The sequence below is a fragment of the Mustela nivalis genome (genome assembly GCF_964662115.1).
Source record: "Mustela nivalis genome assembly, chromosome: 17".
NCBI classification, from domain to species: domain Eukaryota; kingdom Metazoa; phylum Chordata; class Mammalia; order Carnivora; family Mustelidae; genus Mustela; species Mustela nivalis.
In genome coordinates this window covers 29,582,192-29,597,374 of record NC_139036.1, presented here as the reverse complement: position 1 = coordinate 29,597,374, position 15,183 = coordinate 29,582,192, and the positions used below count along the sequence as shown (strand labels likewise).

The 15,183-nt window shown below is 41.6% G+C and overlaps 1 long non-coding RNA gene across 8 annotated transcripts in view; it reads right to left on the bottom strand.

The window, feature by feature from the left end:
- The window catches only part of LOC309851133, a 124,224-nt gene that overhangs the window by 98,623 nt on the left and 10,418 nt on the right, over nt 1-15,183 (bottom strand). For 7 of the 8 annotated variants that reach the window (XR_014304634.1, XR_014304635.1, XR_014304636.1 and 4 more), the window contains exon 3: nt 7,744-7,897. This is a non-coding gene — a long non-coding RNA (uncharacterized lncRNA). Of the gene's footprint in view, nt 1-263; nt 441-7,743; nt 7,898-15,183 lie in introns of those variants that run through there. The other variant, XR_014304640.1, reaches the window with a different exon arrangement.

The window sequence follows — 15,183 nt, the reverse complement described above, 5'->3', positions numbered from 1 at the left end:
GGCTCAGTGGGTTAAGCCACTATCTTCAGCTCAGGTCATGATCTCAGGGTCCTGGGATCGAGTCCCGCATCGGGCTCTCTGCTCGGCGGGGAGCCTGCTTCCTCCTCTCTCTCTCTCTGCCTGCCTCTGCCTACTTGTGATCTCTCTCTGTCAAATAAATAAATAAAATCTAAAAAAAAAACAAACTTCAAGTTGAAAAGAGCAAGAAAAGAGAAACCGAGTCATGAAAATTTGGGGATGGATAACAGCAACATTCTTCAGAGTTCATATTTCAGATAGTTTAATCTCATATTTGCAATTAGAAAAATCAGCTGGGAGCCCTATGAACTTCTTTCAGTATTTAGTGAATGAAGGTAACATAAATTTCTTTGTGTAAATAAGAGCATTCTGGTTTGGGGTTTGTTTTGTTGGGGTCAGCATTTTCTTCTGTAATCAGCAGTCTGAAAAACAACGGAAGGGGAAAAAAGCTTTGACTGCAGAAGATGTGATCTGGAGGTTGAGCAAGGTTGTAAACACTGACTCTGCTCTTACTGTCTGATGTTGGCCAACCTGAAAGAGGACGTCAACTAGCTCCATTTTGACCACAAACTCTTTAATTGATAAAGTTCTTCTTTCCAGCTTATCTCCAAACTCAGGCAAAAGATCTTGCAGGCAAAGCATCCCTTACCCCCTCAAGCAGTAAGGACTGCCCCAATCCAGCAATATCTCGACTGTGATTGACCCCAAGACAATGATGACTTGACCTTCACTGCCCATGTGCATATACCCACTGACCTTTGTCCCATATTTTCCTTCTCTAAACCTGGAGGTATTTTTGGCACTTTAGAGACAGTCTTAGAGATTCTAGTAAATTCCTTTCTTGTTTCACTACTGCCTGTCTCTTTGCTTTGGATTTTTGTCAGTGGTGAGTAGCCGTCTATTTGGGATCCCGGAAGCCAGGAGCTCTTGCACCCCTGTGTCCCGGCTACAGTACCCAAAATTGTGTTCAATACCAGACACTGAGGAAAACATGAAATGTAGTATATATATAGCTTTCTTCTTAAGCGTGAACAGAGAGTTTATTATAATGCATTCAGTCAACAAACATTTGAGCATTCACATTGTAGAGAGTCTAGGGACACAGTAGCAAAAAACACACACAAGGTCTCTGACCTGAAAACCCATTTTGAAAATGTTAATCCAAATGTGTGCAGGTTGATTGAATCCCTATTTTGTATTATTGAACTCTAAGCAACCTTTTCTCTTTTACTAACTCTCCATGAAAAAGAACAATGTAAGAGCAGAAAACATGAATATCATCTGATTCTAGTTGACTAAAGGGATTAGGATCCCTTTTCTTTCTTGGAAAAAGGATCACTCTCTACTGCCTAGAAAGAAGGAATGCCAAGTACTACAGGTAAAAGCTATATACATGCAACACGAACCAGTTTTGTTTTTGTGCTTTTCCATTTCCAAGATGTGCCCTCAACTGCATTTTGGAAATATAAGTTCCTTCAACTGTTATTCTTTTTTTTTTTCTTTTTAAAATTTATTTATTCATGAGAGACAGAGAGAGGCAGAGGCGGGTTCCCCTGCAGAACAGGGATCCTGATGTGGGACTTGATCCCAGGATCATGGGATCATGACCTGAGCCAAAGGTGGACGCCCAACCACTGAGCCACCCAGGTGCCCTCAACTGTTATTTCTATCTTTTATACTTCTGTGTGACATCAAGCAGAGAGTTGGAAAACTTTGGGAAGGACCAGACAGTAAATATTTCAGACTTCTCAGGCTATAGGGTCCCTGTCACAACTACTCACGGCAGTTGTTAAAATGCAAAAGCAATCACAGATTCTACCTAAATGGATAAATGGGGCTGTGTTCCAATAAAAATTTACTTATGGGGGCACCTAGTTGGCTCAGTGGGTTAACAACTCTGCCTTCGGCTCAGGTCATGATCTCCAGGGAGTCTGCTTCCCCCTTTCTCTCTGCCTGCCTCTCTGCCTACTTGGGATCTCTCTGTCAAATAAATAAATAAAATCTTTAAAAAAATTTATTTATGGACACTGAAATGTACATTTCACATAATTTTCACACATCACAAGATATTACTCTTATTTTTATTTTTTTCCCAACCATCTAAAAATGTAAAAACCGTTCTTAGATTGTGGGCCATATAAAAGGTGAAATTTGGCGCATGAGTCAGAGTTGGCCAAGCCTTCATAAGAAGGACTGTTTAGTTCAGTTAATGAGGACCTGCTATGCAGCCAGGTCTGTGGATTTATTCCTCACATGAATGAATACATCAGCTTTGCACTGGTGAACCTCTGTAATTTCAAGTTCCACCCTCAATTCCAGACAGTGGCTGGAAGACGCAGGCCATTAGTTGTCACCAGTAGAAGCCAGTGAAAAATGCCACTTCCTCATGCTTTCATTTCTAGCAAAGCATTATTCACACTTTTTCTGTCACTTGAAAATTTCTGAATTCCACTTCCTCAAAGTAAGGTGACACAAATCGTTGCGTGTTCTCACCCTCTTATTAAGGCAGGAAAGGCAGAAATCTATTTTGTCACGTAGAAAAACTGACTCGTAAGCATTTTGGATAATTTTCTGAGAAAGCGAAACAGCTATGTTGGGCATATTTAGTATTAATTTCGAACTTTTTATTGACCAGGATCATTTCATTCTGTGAATGAAGAAATTCCCTTAGGAATTCCCTAAGCCACTCCCTTAGGTTTGCTCTTGTATTGGGAAATAAGAATATTTTTGCTTCCTGTTTAGGTCATTTCTAAGCACTCTCTACGACTTAGAGCTCTGTTTACCTTAACTAAGCATTTCGGATAGCTTTGTGCTATGTTCTTATGAAAAAGCATTAGTTTTCCTGACCTAGATTCCCTTGCCTCTTTCACATCTCTTAATTCTCTGCTTTTGAAATGGCTTTGTTTTTTTTGAGGTGAAGCCACTGGCCATGGGGCATTTGTAAAGTGTATAGAGCCTTTGGGGAAGATTTATAAACAAAGCCAATCTTTGTCGGTTATAATTGTAAATTGGCTTAAATTCTTCCAGTAGGAACAATTTCTTGATTACAATGTAAGTAGGTTCAAGGCTATTCCAGCAAAGCTTTGTCACAGGAGCTTTCTCTTCAACTTGATGTTACTATATTGAGGTTTGAAAGAGTGACCCCTGCTGGCTTCTTTGTGTGATCAATCATACCAAAAAGTGTGTACAGAAGACCTATCCTGCTCAAGTCTGAAAACCTGGAATCATGCTTGATACTCTTTTTCTTGTACCTCAATCCCATCCAAGAATGCTGTCATGTCTACATTCAAAACGCATCCAAAATCAGATCCCTCCTTATTTCTTCGTACAGTGCCACAACCCTGACCCAGCTCTCTCCTGGATTACTGCAAAAGCTCTCCCTCCTTTTCCCTGCTCTGCTTCTTCCCTTGGTCTTCTTTAGTCTACTCTTAACAAAGCAGCCAAAGTGGTCCAGTTACAAATTCAAGTTAGATCACATCTGTTCTGTTTTTAAAACCCTCCAATGGCGAGGCCTCTGTGGCTCAGTTGATTGAGTTTGAGTGTCTGCCTTTGGTTCAGGTCATCATCCCAGGGTCCTGGGATCGAGTCCCACATAGGGCTCTCTGCTCAACACAGCAGCTGCTCACTCACTCTCTCTCTCTGACAAATAAATAAAATCTTAAAAACAAAAACAAAAAACCTCCAGTGATTTCTTCTCTATTTCAGCATAAAGCCAAAGGTCATAAAATGGCTTACTTTAGCTTCCTCAACCTCCATACCTCTCACCTCATCTCTTATTACTCTCTCCATTGCTTACTAAATACCAGCTACACTGACCCCTTTGCTTCCCTTGAAACCTTCTTACTGCTCTTCAAGAGACAAGGTATTCCAAGCGGTGCATACTGCTTCAGGTCTGCGCTAAAAAAATCACTTAACAAACACAAAGAATGGCTGAGATGAAAAAGACTGACACAATGAAGTGTTAGCAGGGATGTGGAGGGGCCTGAACCACCATACACTGCCGAGAGAAGTATAAATGGGTTCAATCACTGTTCATCATTAATTACTAAAGTTAAACACATACTGACTCCATGACCTAGCAATTCCAGTCCTGGGCAGATACCCAAGAGAAATGAATGCATACCTCTAGAGACATACACAAGAACAATCACAGCAACTTTCTTCATAATAGTCCCAAATTGGAAGTAATCCAACTATCATCAAGGGGAGAAGGGATTGGATTTGCATGGGTGGCTCAGTCATACAAGCAGCTGACTCTTGATTTCGGCTTAGGTCATGGTCTTGGGGTCTTGGGGTCTTGGGGTCTTGGGATGGAACCCTGTGTTGGGCTTCACGCCCAGTAGGGGGTCTGCTTTTCTCCCTCTCCCTCTGCCCCTCCTCCTGCTCATGTGCTCTTTCTCTTTAAAATAAATCTTTAAAAAAAAAAAAGAGGAAAATGGATAAATTGCGAATATAATCATGAAACGGAATACTATATAGCAATGAAGGGGAAGGTCCCTTAACTTTAAACAGAATGGATTCATCTCACAGACATTATGCTCAGTGGAAGAAACCAGACACAAATATATACATACTTTAGGATTCCACTTTTTTTGAAGTTCAGGAATAGGTAAAATTCATCAACAGTGATAGATGTCAGAATAGTAGCTTGCTCTTGGTGGGCGCTAACTGGGAAAGGGCACAGGGGAACCTTCTGGGATGTTGTAAATGTTGTTTCCTTGTCCTGGGCAGTGGTTATATGAGTGTGTGTGAAAATTCACCAAGTTGTGCACAGCTGTAGAGTTTACATACCTTAGAGTATGTATGTTTATCTTGATAGTTAAAAAAAGAAAAATAAAGCAAACTCACTTATCTAAGACAGCCTTTTTGGGGCGCCTGGGTGGCTCAGTCATTAAGTGTTTGCCTTTGGCTCAGGTCATGGTCCCAGGGTCCTGGGACGAGCTCCCAGCTCATCAGTAAGCCTGCTTCTCCCCTCCCATTCCCCCTGCCTGTGTTCCCTCTCTCACTGTGTCTTTCTCTGTCAAATAAATAAATAAAATCTTAAAAAAAAAAAAAAGCAAACAGCCTTTTCTACCTTCTCATCTCTTTTCCCTCTTATTCTTTTTTTTTTTAATCCATAGCACATATCACCAGCTGACACGTTTTATATAATTAATATATTGGCTTATTTATTATCCCTCTCTCTCACCAGGATGCAAGTTCCATGAGAGGGAGGACTGGGTTTCATTTACTGCTATATCTTAGAGCTTAGTACAATGCTTGGCATATAGATCTCAATAAAGATTTGTTAAATAAATGAATTGCTATATTGTAGCTTCAGCTCTGGATGTACTCACAAATCAATTTTCTTCTGGAACAGGAGATACTCTTCTTTCCCTATAATCAGCACTATGACTAATTTACAAACTGCTTACAGATTGTGAAATGGGTTTGGGGACAAGGATGTCAATCTTTGGGTTGAGTTGCAGGTTTTATTGACAAAGACATTAGTTGGTTGACTTCTGGGCCCAAAGCTAAGAAGGCAGAAGAGTGGGGGACATTGGTTCATATTTCTCACTCTCCCAAGATTGTTGAGTTGTTCAGTATTATTTTCTCAGAAGCCGGAAAAGGAAAATAAATAAGCCATTGTCTCCCTAAGCAAAATTGCCTCTAGGTGAGTTTTTTTTTTTTTAAAGGTTTTACTTATTTATTTGAGAGACAGAAAGATAACGAGAGAAGGAATACAAGCAGGGGGAGTGGGAGAGGGAGAAGCAGGCTTCCCACTGAGCAGGGAGCCTGATGTGGGGTTTGATCCCAGGACTCTGGGATCATGACCTTAGCCGAAGGCAGACGCTTAATGACTGAGCCACCCAGGCACCCCTATAGTCAAGATTTTTGACCGTGGAATCAGGTAGAAAAAATTAGTGAAGCAAAGCTTAAGAAATATGATATAACGAAATGGGACAGGATGGAGGAGGTGGTGCCTCCAGACCTAGAATGGTGGTGTTGATTCGAAATGCAGGGAGAGGATGAGGAACGTATAACAAAAAGGTATTTGTGTTCGGGTAGAAGTATAAGAATGTAGACATGAATAATGAAATGGGTAGAGGATTTTGAGAAGTACCGGAGCCTGAAAACAGTGATAAGTAAAAGTGTCAACTTTTCCAACTATAAGCTTAATCATAAAGGTAGGACCTGGCATGGTTGGAAATAACATTTATCAAGTACTTACTATGTGTTTAGCCTTTAACAGATTTTTCACTTAGTTCCTGCAAAAGGTATTTAGGTAGGTGTTATTAGCTTTGTTATTTTATTAGGGGTCAGGCAGATGAGGTTCAAAGGGCTACAGAATTTGTTCACAGATGATGAGTGGAAGAGCTGGAATCCCTACCCAGGTCTGATTTCAGGGATAAGATCATCCTCTGAAGTAATAACTCCCTCCTCTCCATGCCCACAGTTCTTACTATTTGTGCCATTCATCATCACTTTATTATTTATTTGATTTCATCACTCCATTGCCTGTAGGTTGAGCTCCCCTTGGCACGCAACACCTTTCACAATCTGACTCCCCACCTTCTTTCCTTTCTACTCCCTTCCCATTCTAAGCCATCCTTGGTGAAAGAATAGTTTTTGTTGGAAGCTAGTTTTTTTTTTTTCTTTAAAAAAATTTTAAATTGGGGCACCTGGGTGGCTCAGTGGGTTAAAGCCTCTGTTTTCGGCTCAGGTCGTGATCTCAGGGTCCTGGGATCGAGCCCTACATCAGGCTCTCTGCTCAGCAGGGAACCTGCTTCTCCCTTTTTCTCTCTCTGCCTGCCTCTCTGCCCTCTTGTGATCTTTGTCAAATAAATAAATAAAATCTTTTAAAAATATTTTTAAAAATTTTTAAAGATTTTATTTATTTATTTGTCAAATAAATAAATATCTTTGTCAAATAAATAAATAAAATTAAAAAAAATATTTAAAAATTTTTTTAAAGATTTTATTTATTTATTTGACAGAAATCACAAGAGGGCAGAGAGGCAGGCAGAGAGAGAGAGAGGAGGAAGCAGGCTCCCCGCTGAGCAGAGAGCCCAATGCGGGGCTCCATCCCAGGACCCTGAGATCACGACCTGAGCCGAAGGCAGAGGCTTTAACCCACTAAGCCACCAGGCGCCCCTATAAAATTTATTTTTAATAAGATTTTATTTAGGGACATCTGAGTGGCTCAATCAGTTAAGGTTCTGCCTTTGGCTCAGGTCATGATCCCGGGGTCCCAGAATCAAGTCCCACATCAGGACTTGCTTCTCCCACTTCCCTTCCCCCTGCTTGTGCTTCCTCACACATGCACACACACACACACTCTCTCTGACAAATAAATAGATTTAAAAACAAACAAATAAATAAAAGGCATCCCAAGAGAGGAGTACACCATGTGAAGACAGAAACACACAGAGAAAAGAGAGCTGTGTGGCTGTGGAGGTAGAGACTGGAATTATTTATCTGTAGTAGTCCCCCCACTTATATCTTTTGGGGGGGTATGTTCCAAGAACCCCTTGCATACCTGAAACCACAGATAGTATTGAACCCTATAAAAACGATTTTTTCCCCTGTATAATACATACCTATAATAAAGTTTAATTTACAAATTAGGCAAGTAGAAGATGAGCCACAAAGACTAATAATCCTATAGAACAATTATAACAATGTACTGAAATAAGAGTTACATGAATGTGTCTCTCTCAAAATATCTAATGGTACTGTACTCACACTTCTTGTGGTGATGTGAGACGATACCTCGCTGACATAATAAGACGACTTTGAGGGCTGACGCAGGCATATGATGTAGTGCTGGGCAATATGGACCTTCCCAGGATCAGTCAGGAAGATCATCTGCTTCCCGAAGGCAGTTGACCATGGGTAACTAAAGCCACAGAAATTGAAACCATGGATAAGGGGTCTCATACCACTGTATAAACCAAGAAATATCAAGGATTGACAGCAAACAACACAAGATAGAATAAAAAAGGAAGAATTTCAGAGGAATCGGGGCCCTGCTAACACCTTGGTTTTGAACTCCTTGTCTCCAGACTGTGAGGCAGTACATTTCTTATATTTTAAGCAACCCACTTTGTGGTAGTTTGTTATGGCAGCCCTAGGAAAGTAATACACTATTCTTGGGGAATAATTAATATGAATAAACATATATGTTCAAGGATACTCATTTAAATATTTATTTATTTAGTTTTATTTAAATTCAATTAATTAACAAATAGTGTATTCTTAGTTTCAAAGGTAGAGTTCAGTGATTCATCAGTTGCATATAACACAGTACTCAGGGACACCTGGGTGGTTCAGTCAGTGAAGCATCTGACTTCGGCACAGGGCATGATCCTGGGGTCCTGGGTTCCAGCCCCACACTGGGCTCCCTGCTCAGTGGGAAACCTGCTTCTCCCTCTCCCACTCCCCCTGCTTGTATTCCCTCTCTCACTGTCCCTCTCTGTCAAATAAAAAATATCTTAAAAAAAGCCAACCAGGGACGCCTGGGTGGCTCGGTTAGCTGGACGACTGCCTTCAGCTCAGGTCATGATCCCCAAATTCCGAGATCGAGTCCCGCATCGGGCTCCCAGCTCCACGGGGAGTCTGCTTCTCTCTCTGACCTTCTCCTCACTCATGTTCTCTCTCACTGTCTCTTTCTCAAATAAGTAAATAAAATCTTTAAAAAAAACACAAACCAACCAAACAGTTACTCATTATATCACTTCCCCTCTTTAATGTCCATCACCCAGTTACCCCAACCCCCACCCACCTCCCCTTGAATTATTTATAATTATGAAATTTAGAAGTCACCAGAATGTTTAAGCAATAGTGGGAATCATTAAATGAAATATATTTATAAGGTGCCAATAAAAATCATATTTTTGAAAATCCAGGTAAATGTTTCACAATATAATAGTGAGAAAAGGCAGGACATAACACTGTATATGCCATGTCATTCAAATTTCATATTAAAAATCATAAATCATTGGGGCGCCTGGGTGGCTCAGTTGGTTAAGCAGCTGCCTTCGGCTCAGGTCATGATCCCAGCGTCCTGGGATCGAGTCCCACATCGGGCTCCTTGCTCCGCAGGGAGCCTGCTCCTCCCTCTAACTCTGCCTTCCACTCTGTCTGCCTGTGCTCGATCTCGCTCGCTTTCTCTCTGACAAATAAATAAATAAAATCTTTATAAAAAAAAATCATAAATCATTACATATTTATAGAAAAAACTGGTAATAAACACTATTTATTTTAATATTTTACTTATTTATTGGCCAGAGAGAGAGAGCACAAGCACAAGCAGGAGGAGCCACAGAGGCAGAGGGAGAAGCAGGCTGCGCAGAGCCCAATGCAGGACTTGAACCCAGGATCCCAGGATCATGACCTGAGCCAAAGGCAGATGCTTAACTGAGTGAGCCACACAGGTGCCCTTTGTGGTAAATACTTTAAAGGGCTAATAGTGGTTAGATTTTTTTTCTATAATTTTCTGCTGTTATAGCAAAGTATAGATGTTAGAAACATCAGAAGGAGACAGTATATATAAATTTGATGGTCTCGAAGACAAAGAAACAAAGACAAAAAAAATTATATGTATCCAATTTTTTTTGAAGATTTTATTTATTTATTTGACAGACAGAGACCACAAGTAGGCAGAAAGGCAGGCAGAGAGAGAGAGGCGGAAGCAGGCTCCCCGCTGAGCAGAGAGCCCGATGCGGGACTCGATCACAGGACCCTGAGATATGACCTGAGCCAAAGGCAGAGGCTTTAACCCACTGAGCCACCCAGGTGCCCCTATGTATCCAATTTATACTATTCATTTCTCCATACAGCTGGGACTTGTTTTACCCTGGAAATACGGACTATTAGCGCAGAGGGTGGCAAAGACTTTTAGGCCCAAGCCTTTGTTTCGTAATGCAAAACCAAAGGTAGAGGCTATGAATTGTCTTATATATTTATTTCCTTTATAGCCTATGCAGCCTAAGAGAAAGCACTTAGAAGATTCTAATGAGAACCAGAGGGTATATGTTCTCAGCTGAAATGCTCAGTTATGTTGCAGGATTACCCAAGTGCCTAGCAATAAATGAAAACTCACAGGCCTATGGGAAGGACCAAAAGGGCCAAATGGGGACATTTACAGGAGGGGGACGGGGCGCCATAGTTGCAAGGGCTGTGGACACTCGCAGGGAAGCAAGGCCTAAGCCAACATCATGCAGCTGAAGGCTCTGCATAATTGCCAGAAATATAAGGTACATTCCTTCACTGCAAATTCTCTGAGGAGTTTTTGGCCTTTTTGTGTCTCCCCTCCCATACACAAATTTTCCTGGTTAAAGTGATCTCAAAACATACATTACCTACAGATTTGCATCGTTAGGAAGACAATTTGCCCACGAAAGCAACATAACCTAATTAAAAACTTATTCCTAGGGCACTTGCATGGCTCAGTTTAAGTATCTGACTCTTGATTCCAGCTCAGGTCATGAGCTCGCCACGCTCAGCAGGAAGCCCCTTTCTTTGTCCCTCCCCCAATAATTCCTAATAATTCCTAATAATTAAGCTAACCTTAAAATGACTCATTGTGGTGCACCTGGGTGGCTCCGTTGGTTAAGGGTCTGCCTTCAGCTCAGGTCATGAACCCAGGGCTCTGGGATCGAGTCCCTTATTTTGCTCCCTGCTCCTCCGGGAGCCTTCTTCTCCCTCTGCCCCTCCCCAACTCGTGGGCTCTCTCATACTCTCTCATAAATAAATAAAATCTTACCAAAAAAATGACTCATGGGATTGTAGGAAAAATGGTTGCTTTTTTTTTAATGGTCCCATTTTGCTTTGTCTGTGGCATTGGAAACTGGTACAGTCTTTTAGAAACATGACATAAGGGGTGCAAAAGATTTTATTTATTTATTTGACAGAGAGAAATCACAAGTAGATGGAGAGGCAGGCAGAGAGAGAGAGAGGGAAGCAGGCTCCCCACTGAGCAGAGAGCCCGATGCGGGACTCGATCTCAGGACCCCGAGATCATGACCTGAGCCGAAGGCAGCGGCTTAACCCACTGAGCCACCCAGGCGCCCCTAAATAAATAAAATCTTAAAAAAAAAAAAAAAAAGAAACATGACATAAGTATCAAGAGCCCGAAGGGGAAAAAAAAGAAAGAATAAAAGTAAATTGTCTATTTGCCATCATCTATATGATGTACTTGGCATACACGATTTCATTTATTCATTACCACAATCCCCATAGAATCAGAGAGTTTAAGCAAATCATTCAAGTTGCACAGGTGGTAATGGACAGAACTGAGTTTTGGACCCAGGCTGCCTAGTTCCAAATTCAATATTCTTATCCATTCTGTGTTGCCATATACTGTTTACATTTTGACCCTGAGAATTGGACTCTTAGAAAGGTACCCTTAAGAAATACTTTAAAGGGGTGCCTGGGTGGCTCTGTGTGTTAAAGCCTCTGCCTTCGGCTCAGGTCATGATCCCAGGATCCTGGGATCGAGTCCCACATGGGGCTCTCTGCTTGTCAGGGAGCCTGCTTCCTCCTCTCTCTCTGCCTGTCTCTCTGCCTACTTGTGATCTCTGTCTGTCAAATAGTAAATAAAATCTTTAAAGAAAAAAAGAAATACTTTAAGAAAAATACTATATGGCAACATCAGAAAACAGAACAATTTGAAACAGTATAATTGTTTAACTAGAACAGCTATAGTATGGTTTACCTTCATAATGGATTATCATAGACTTTAGGAAAGGTAATGGGAACTCTAAGGATATGAAAAAATACTTCAGATACTATATTCAGTAAAAAAAAAAAAAGTGGAATACAATAGCTTATATTCATTGCACAAACAAAACTATATATGTATAGGAGAGCAATCAAAAGTTTTAGATTGCAGTTGTAATAGACTGGGTGTAATTTTTTCCCTCAAAATTTAGTTGTTTTTTTTTTAAGATTTTATTTTATTTATTTGACAGACAGAGATCACAAGTAGGCAGAGAGACAGGCAGAGAGAAAAGAGGAAGCAGGCTCCCTGCTTAGCAGAGAGCCCGATGCGGGGCTTGATCCCAGGATGCTGGGATCATGCATGACCTGAGCCAAAGGCAGAGGCCTTAACCCACTGAGCCACCCAAGCACCCCTCAAAATTTAGTTTATTATTTATTTCAGAGAGAGAGAGAGAGAGAAAGAACATGTGTGTGTGGGCAGAGGGGAAGGGCTGAGGGAGAGGGAGAGAGAAACCTTAGCGGACTCCAAACTGAGCAAAGAGCCTGACACAATCCTGAGATCAAGACCTAAGCCAAAACCAGAAGTTGGATGCTTAGCTGACTGTGCCCCTCCAAATTTAGTTTTTAGGGGACGCCTGGGTGGCTCAGCTGGTTAAGCGGCTGCCTTCGGCTCAGGTCATGATCTCAGGGTTTTGGGATGAGTTCCCGCATTGGGCTCTCTGCTCAGCCGGGAGCCTGCTTCTCCCTCTGCCTCTGCTTACCACTCTGTCTGCTTGTGCTCACTCTCGCTCCTCTCTCTGACAAATAAATAAATAAAATCTTAAAAAAAAAATTTAGTTTTTAAAAAATTATCTGAAATGAATAGTTTTATCACATAATCACCTTCTCAAAATACTGGCCCCAGTGGAGTTTCTTTCTCTACTGGCACCTCTTCTGCTTAGAACAGCTTTCCATTTATTGTCCTCTTCTGCTCAGCTCCACAGCTCTTGCCACTCATATTCATGTGAACAAGGTTGACCCAAATAGAAATTGCACATTCCCAGAAGTCACTTGACCATTTTCTCTGTGACAGTGTCGAGCCACACATTTTATTGAAGAATTTGTCCTCTTTTTTTTTCCCCACAAAACAGGGTCTCCCCCCCACCCTATTATAACGGTATTCCTTTGAGCATAGCTGTAGCTGTGCACCTGTACACTGCCTTGACCACAAGGCTTCTCAACCTCTGCATCCTTGGCCTCTTACTACTAGACATAAGTAGCATCTCCTCCTAAAAGTCTGATTACTAAAGACATCTCCAGATGTTGCCAAAGGGTTTCAAGAGCTGGGGAGCAAAATCCTGTGGAGAAACACTGGACTAAACTAAAGGGATTGTCCGCGGTGGAAGGTGAGAACCTGTAGTTGGCCAGTTATGCCCTCATTTAACCACAAGAGGTCTCCCTAGACCTCATTATGGTTCTAATCTGCAGTTAGGGAATGGCCACCACCAATTAGGTTAATTGTCGTGACTGGGTGGGAGGTGACGGCAAAAGGTTTACAAACAGAAGCATGAGATCAATCTCCTGTGCAGGAAAAATTCCAAACAAATAATGTAGATATTCCATAGTAAAGGACAGGAGTATGAATCCCAAAAGTGTGCTATATGCAACGACTTCCTGCCAAAGAATACAGTCTTGAAAGGGGAGTTGCGGGGGGGCAACGGAGTGGCTCAGTGGGTTAAAGCCTCTGCCTTGGGCTCAGGTCATGATCCCAGGGTTCTGAGATCGACCCCCGAAGCCCCGCATCAGGCACTCTGCTCAGCAGGGAGCCTGTTTCCCCACAACTTCTCTCTACTGCCTCTCTGCCAACTTGTGATCTCTGTCAAATAAATGAATAAAATCTTAAAAAAAAAAAAATAAAAAAATAAAAGGGGAGTGGGGAGTAACCACAGTGGAGGAAGCTGACAAATAGGACCTCAGCCAGGTGCTGGAGGTCAACATCAACACAGATAAATCATATTGATAGTTTATGTCCCCTTGAAATGATGTGATAAAAATGGTACTTTACCTCTACAATCTTCCTCCCCAAACCCTATAATCTCAGCCTGATCGTGAGAAAAATATTAGACAAATTCCAGTTAAGAGGCAGACTGCAAATACCTGACCAGAACTCCTCAAAACTGTCGAGTTCATTAAAAACAAGGGAAATGGTTAGTTGGTTAGGCAGCTGCCTTCAGCTTGGGTCATGATCCCAGTGTCCGGAGATCGAGTCCCACATCCGGCTCCTTGCTCGGCAGGGAGCCTGCTTCTCCCTCTGTCTCTGCCTGCCATTCTGTCTGCCTGTGCTCGCTAGCTCTCCCTCTCTCTCTCTGACAAATAAATAAAACTTTAAAAAAAATTAAAAATAAAAAAATAAATAAAAACAAGGGAAGTCTGCCCTACCTGAGGCTCCCTGCTCAGCGGGGAGTCTACTTCTCCCACTGCCCCTCACTCTGCTCTTATGCTTTCTCTCTCTCAAATAAGTAAATAAAACCTTAAAAAAATTAAAAGGAATCACTTGGTGACTATAATTAGAAATGCCACCATCATGAACCAATCAGTATCAGGCAAGAAAATCAACGATTGATACCGAAGACAACTTAATAGGATAAAGGAGCCCAGATACTTAAAAACAATCTTGGAGATCATTTCTATACTAACAAGTAGGTAAATGTGGCATGATTGTGTCATGAGAATAGCAACCGTTAAATCTCACTGATACCCCCTTTGAAGCGGGTTCTGTAGTCCAGTACTATATTCAGGTGAGGAAGATTGAGTCTCAAAGAGATAACATAGTTGCTCAAGATCATGGAGCTAGTAAGTAGCAAAACTAAAATTCAGATTTTTACATCTGATTGTAAAGTCTTCGCTTTTGACTCCTGCGCGTTATTTTCAGTCTATATTTGGCAGTCGAGGTTATTAACCTTCACCGTAGAGTTAAGTATTACATAATTAAAGGGGTGCTGAGCAAAAAACCAGAAGTCTGGGGCCTCGGTCAGCTCAGGATATCAATTTCCTTACCAGAAAATTATGGATACCCTTACTGGGTTATTTATTTATTTAAAGATTTTATTTATTTATTTAACAGAGAGAGATCACAGGTAGGTAGAGAGACAGGCAGAGAGAGAGAGAGAGAGGGAAGCAGGCTCCCTGCTGAGCAGAGAGCCCAATGTTGGGATTTGATCCCAGGACCCTGAGATCATGACCTGAGCTGAAGGCAGCGGCTTAACCCACTGAGCCACCCAGGCGCCCCCCTTCACTGGGTTATTTAAAGAGTCAAATGAAAGAATATATAAGAAAATGTCTTGCAACCGGTGAAGTGTGGCATTGTATCATTAACACGTTTTTACTTTCTCAGCTTTTTGCAAACATGTCTGTGAGCTAATTGCAAAACGGGATGTGAGCAGATGATTGAAGGGAGCTTCAGAGCAGAGGCTTACAAGAGAA